We start from the raw sequence: 6,000 nt of genomic DNA on the forward strand, positions 1-6,000 counted from the left end.
TCCTTTGCTTTGTGACAACACAAGTGCTATAAATCTCACCAAAAATCAGATTCAACACTCAAGAACAAAGCACATTGAGATTCATCACCACTTCATAAGAGATCATGTGAACAATGGAGATTGTGAGATGAAGTTCATTGAAACAAAACTACAACTTGCTGATGTATTCACAAAACCTTTGCCAAAAGACAGGTTTTTCTTTTTAAGAAATTAGTTAGGCATTCTTGACTCTCAAAATCTCTCCTAAATTGCTTTCTATGCATAAAGTCTATTTCTGAAGACAAAAAGGGGGAGAATTGGTGTCTATGTTGCTCTACAAACTGTTTTAAACTGTTAAATCTCTTTAATTTCTATTTTTAAAGTTGATTTTTGCTTCTGCTGATAGAAACAACCGATTGAATCGAGGAAACAACCAGTTGTTTGTCTGATATAGTATTGGTTTTCTGGTTGGTTTTTCTGCTCCAAGGCTTATGTAGAAAACTAGTTAATGTGCTATTCTAACCTGCTGTTAAAGATGCTCTAGTTTGCATAAGTTTTGCTTTGCAGGTGCTGCTTCAGATTCAAACAAAGACCAACACAAGCAACTAGAGATTTGTCTTCATCAAATAGGGGAAGATTGTTGATCAAGAGTGATCAAGTTTTTTGAAGAATTCAAATTGTGCTTTGAAGAATCCAACTCCTATGTGTTTTATGCAAGGCTGTTTTGCTGCTGTATTTTGGGAGGGATCTGGGTAGTTTTATTTGTAATCCACTCCTTTGTTGAATCTAAAGCTAATGTGTTTTAAATCCTTTTTGAAATAAAGTGTTTTTTAAACTAAGTAAAAAACAACCTGTTGTTTTGTCGAATCAACCGGTTGTTTTACTCTTAAGAGTTTTTGAAAAGGTTGAAAACTGTTTAAGTTTGGTTGACTTAACTGCCAAACCAAACAATCGGTTGTTTCGTGGTTTCAATCGATTGTTTCTTTGAAAATCCTAACAATATTCTATTTTGGTGGTTGAATGTGCTTTAAATGATTTCCAACTGAATACGCTCTTTCATTAAATGCTTTGACCAATCTTTGGAAAATATAAATAGTTTGTTTATGTTTCCAAACAAGCAAGAGAAACAGATTTGAGTTTTTCAGTTGTGAAAGAGTTGATTCAAGATTTGAACATTCACATCAAAGCTCTGGGTTTTCTAAGAGAGTGGAATAGGATTGCATTTGTATTGATTTCAGATTGTTCTGTAAACAAGTGTAATCTCTTCTCAACCTTCTGTATTTTCTAGTGTTATGTTGCAAGGAGTGTTGTGTGCTCTTGAGGTGGTCAAGATCAATACTCTTGGTGTGTGAATTGTCAAAGTGAGTGTGTTTCTTGAAGGGTTCAATGTCAGTGCTTTGGTGGATTGTGTGTTGTAATCTGGTTTGATTACTTAGTGCATTACCCAGTGGTTTTCTGGGGACTGGATGTAGCTCTTGCTTTAAGAGTGAACCAGTATAAACTGTTGGTGTATCTTTGTCTTACCCTGCAACTCATTTAAATTTTGTTTTTACTTTTACTGGTATAAACAACCGATTGTTTCGTAAAAATAACCGATTGTTTTGCAGAAATAACCTATTGTTTCGCAAAAGCAACCGACTGTTTCGTAGTAACAACCGATTGTTTTTCTACTACTTTGCTGTTTTATTGCTCTTGTTCATGGCTAACCTGATTTTTGTTCTGGATTCATACAAAGAATTTTGTTAAAAATAAAAAAGATTTCAAAAACCTCTCTTAAACAATTCACCTCCTTTCTCGTTTAAGGCTATATATTCTAACACTCTACACTTGTGAAGAGATGTGGTTGGTAACACAATATCCATAATCACCTGAGAGAACGGCATGGGGCGTGCCCTAGGTGGTATGGGTGGGGCACGCTCATCCATCATGCACTCCCTTTCCTGTTGCAAATCCCTGCACGGTTCCTTATTGGTTTTGCACAGCTCTTCGTTGTTTGCCTGTGATGCGGCAATCTTAACCCTGGACGCTGCTACCGCCTCTTGGAGGGCGTGCATGGGCTCCATGAGTTGTTGCATGGAGACGTTGTCCCCTCGAGAGGGCGCAACACCCGAGGGCACAAAAGATCCTTGCCTTGTACTCCTCATATCGTTGGTAAACTCTTAACACGATTGCGAGTGGGACCTTGTTTTATCGGGCCCCACGGTGGGCGCCAAATGTTCTTGCCGGTTGACTCGCTCATCGGTTGACTCGAATGGCAGTCCCTGGCCCTCCTATCTCTTCCTGAGAATCGAACTTCCTTGGTTGGAGAATCTCTCACCTGCAAAGACAAAGGGCGCCTTGACGGTCGTTTGCACTCCAACGCTCAAGTCAGTATTAGGGCAAAGAAACAATGAGTGTATAAAATAGTTTCAGTCTTAGAAACTGTGTACCTTGCTAGGGTTCTTAGCACCCTTTATATAGGTTGAAACTATGGTTTACCTCTGTTCTGTTACCCATGTTTAGGGTTCCTTGGAGAACGTCCCTGCGCCGCTATTACACAAGCTTAGCATAATTTGGCACACAGAACTTCCCTTAACTGGAGTGCAATGGCCGTTTGGGTACCAACTTGTGCACCTAATCTCTGGCGCCATCTGTTTTGTGGGTGCCCTAAGTATTCACGTGTCATGCATGCAGCTTTACTTGGAAACCCTAACCCTAATGGGCCTTAGTGCCTCCAAGGACTATTTACTCGTGTCGCGCCTGAATGTGCTATACACAGCACCTGCATGGATCCCTTGTGACTTAGGCTTTCTTCATATCTGATGTTTTAGCTGGTAACTTAGTGTAATTCTGGGGCCCACCTTACGTAGCCCAATATAGCTGTGAAGACCACCAATGTCCGATCTCTCCCTCTATTGGTGAGGTCCGATGTCGATCCCTGACGTCGATGTCCGAGGACTGGTCGGTACATAATACTTCACAAAGTGGATAGAGGTTGAGCCAGTGGCGCAGATAACAACCCACAAGATCCAGCACTTTGTGTGGGAAAACATAGTATGCCGCTTTGGAATCCCAAAGCGGTTGGTGTCTGACAATGGCACCCAGTTTGGAAGCCAACAGTTGGGCAAGCTATGTACGGAGCTGGGAATAAAGCAGGTGTTCGCATCAGTCGAACATCCCCAGACACACGGGCAGGTCAAGTCCGCCAACCGAGTGCTGCTCAGAGGTCTGAAGAGAAGGCTGGAGAAGGCCAAAGGGACCTGGGCAGAGGAGGTTCCTAGAATTGTGTAGGCTTACCACACTACTCCAGTCCACTACCAAAGAAACACCCTTTAGCTTGGTGTATGGCTCAGACGCAATGATTCCTGTAGAGACCCAAGATAACTCGCCACGTTTCCAGAACTTTGTGGCTGAAGAGTCCAATGAAAAAAGAAAGGTGAACCTGGACCTACTGGATGGATCAAGGTCGAAGCCTTGAAAAGGAGGGTGGAGTACAAGTACAACTCCAAGCTAAGACCTCGACAGTTCCAGGTTGTTGACCTGGTGATGCGGAAGGCCCACCCATACCAAAGGCCCTTGGGAATGGAGCATACAGGCTCGAAACATTAGAAGGTGGAGCGATCTCTCGTACATGGAACGCAACTAACCTTAAGTTTTATTTCAGTTAAACTATTCCATTGTACACAGTTTTAGGGGACACTATTTTTCCCTTATAAGGGTTTTTTAACGAGGTCACCCAATAAAATTATAGTTATTCAGTTAAAAAAGTATATCTTCAAGCATTCAGTTATAGTGCAGTTACAAACCTTTCACTCGGGTTAGAAGTCTCAAGAATGGGATAGGGTGGTTCGTAGAGAACACCCCCCCCCCTCATGAGTGAGAACGCCAATGTTGAACAGTATGGTTCGCTAGTTAAATCCTTCCTTGCCCTAAGGGGCGAGGACAAGGTCGGTTACGAACCTTTCATTTGGGTTAGAAGTCTCAAGATTGGGATAGGATGGTTCACAGAGAACCCCTCCCTCTTGAGTAAGAAAAAAGCCCAAGCCCAAGCTCGAATACAAGTTCAACCTTCAGCACAAGCCCAACAAATAGAAGATCTGGGCCAACTAAGCATCATTGGATGTCTTTTTTTTGTAATTACTTTTGAGTATTTTTAGTATAATATAAAGGGAGGTGTAGATATAGATATAAGAGGTGCAAATGTATAAAGCTAAGTCACACCTTTCATGTGACATAAAAAGAAGGTGTAGGTGTAGATTTAGGAGGTGCCAAAAAAAGAAACCAAGTCACACATCCCTTGTGACTAGGAATTCGCTCCAAATTAAAATGCTTCTCCTTTGAATTTCCATCCACTTTCTTTTGAATTTCCATCCCTCTAAACACTATAAATAAGAGGGCTTGGCTCATGTATTTGCAAGATTAATATACTTAGTGAATTGCTGCCAAATTTGAGCAAATTTCACTTCTTGCCCAAAACCTCTTAGGTTAGGCTATTGATCTTCAATTCTCACCTTACCAAAGAGAGATGGCCTCACCACTCTCATCCCCTACCTAGCATGCACCTCCAAGGTCACCACACCTCTTAGGAGGACCTTGTTCACCTACAATTCATTGAGCTTCCGCCGATCATCAACTAACGTTCCAAATCATGAAGGCATTTCTCCATCATTTGGTATCTAGAGCCATGATCTTCAAGAGATAAGTGCCTTATTTCGTTTTTATTTTTGTGTTCATATCAATTCCGTGTTGTTCTACATGAATTCTTGATTATCTTGCTGTTTTGAGTTTTATTTTTGTGTTAGATGTTGTTTTGGTTCAATCCAATCGGTGAAATCATGTTCAAATTGATATTGAGCTTCTATTTTGCAAATTTTATGTAGGATCCATTTGTGTTGTGTTAAACTGTTTTTTTTTAGGATTTAAGTATTTCTTCGTGATTCAATTCAATCGTTGCAAACTGTTTTTGGTTCTTGTGTCTTTTGATTTTATGAATCTATACATGTTATGTCAAGTCATGTGTTTCCAATATTTGTCATCAAATTTTTGTAGTACTTTTCTTGATTGATTTATTTCTTGATTTGTTTTTTAGTCCAGTTTTTTTAATCTGAAATTATTTGATCCTTTGGTGCATTTTTTTCTTTTAGATTTGAGTTCATATTTCTATGATAGATCCATACAAATTCTTATACATCAATTCTGTACCGACCCGTCCTCGGGCGTTGACCGAAGTCAAACATACGATGGGACCCACCAAGGGGTTTCAAGGAGGAAAGTTGGTGTGTCGACCACTTTGGGCGTCGCCAGGTGTGGGCGTCGCCAGGTATGGGCGTCGCCAGGTGTGGGCGTCGCCAAGTTTAAGCGTCTCCCACCTTAAAGGCGTGACTCGTTGTCCTAAGAGCATGCTTTGGCCTAGATGGCGCCACCCCCCGATACCCACGGGTAGGGAGACCGTGGAGGGGGTAGCATGGTAAGAGGCCACAGTACGGGCGTGGAGGTCTCGGGCCCCGGTACCTCAGAACAGTAATAAATAGAAGAGAAAGGTGGCTTCAAGGCCATATTTCCAGTACCAGCAGGGAGTGACCTGACTCGCGAAGTACCCACGCCACCTTTGGAGAACCCCTAGGACAGACACGACCCGGGAGAGGGCCACGTCCCAGGGATAATCTACGTGCATGGTACGAGAGGAAGGCTGAGATACTCCTAGGGCGAGTGACTAAGGGTTGGGGTGCATGAGTTGGCACCCAGGTAGTCACCCCCTGCGCCGGATGCACTTCAAGGAGGGAAGACTTACATGCTGGGATTTCCCTAAGTTGGGTTACAGCGTCGTAAGGCCTTCCACGTGGAGTTGCGCTTAAGTCATAAGTGACGCGTGGCAGCAACACTGAAACCCAAGGTATATAAGCTTTTCTGAAAGCTTAGTGAGGTACGTTTTACACATTCTGGCACACACTGTACGCACGAGTGATTTGAGCACCAGAGAGAAGTTCGTTAGAATACAGTTACACGCCTTCAGAGCACCAGAGTTACAGTGTTCCGATACGG

This window comes from Phaseolus vulgaris, chromosome 11 (assembly GCF_000499845.2).
Source record: "Phaseolus vulgaris cultivar G19833 chromosome 11, P. vulgaris v2.0, whole genome shotgun sequence".
Taxonomy (NCBI): Eukaryota; Viridiplantae; Streptophyta; class Magnoliopsida; order Fabales; family Fabaceae; genus Phaseolus; species Phaseolus vulgaris.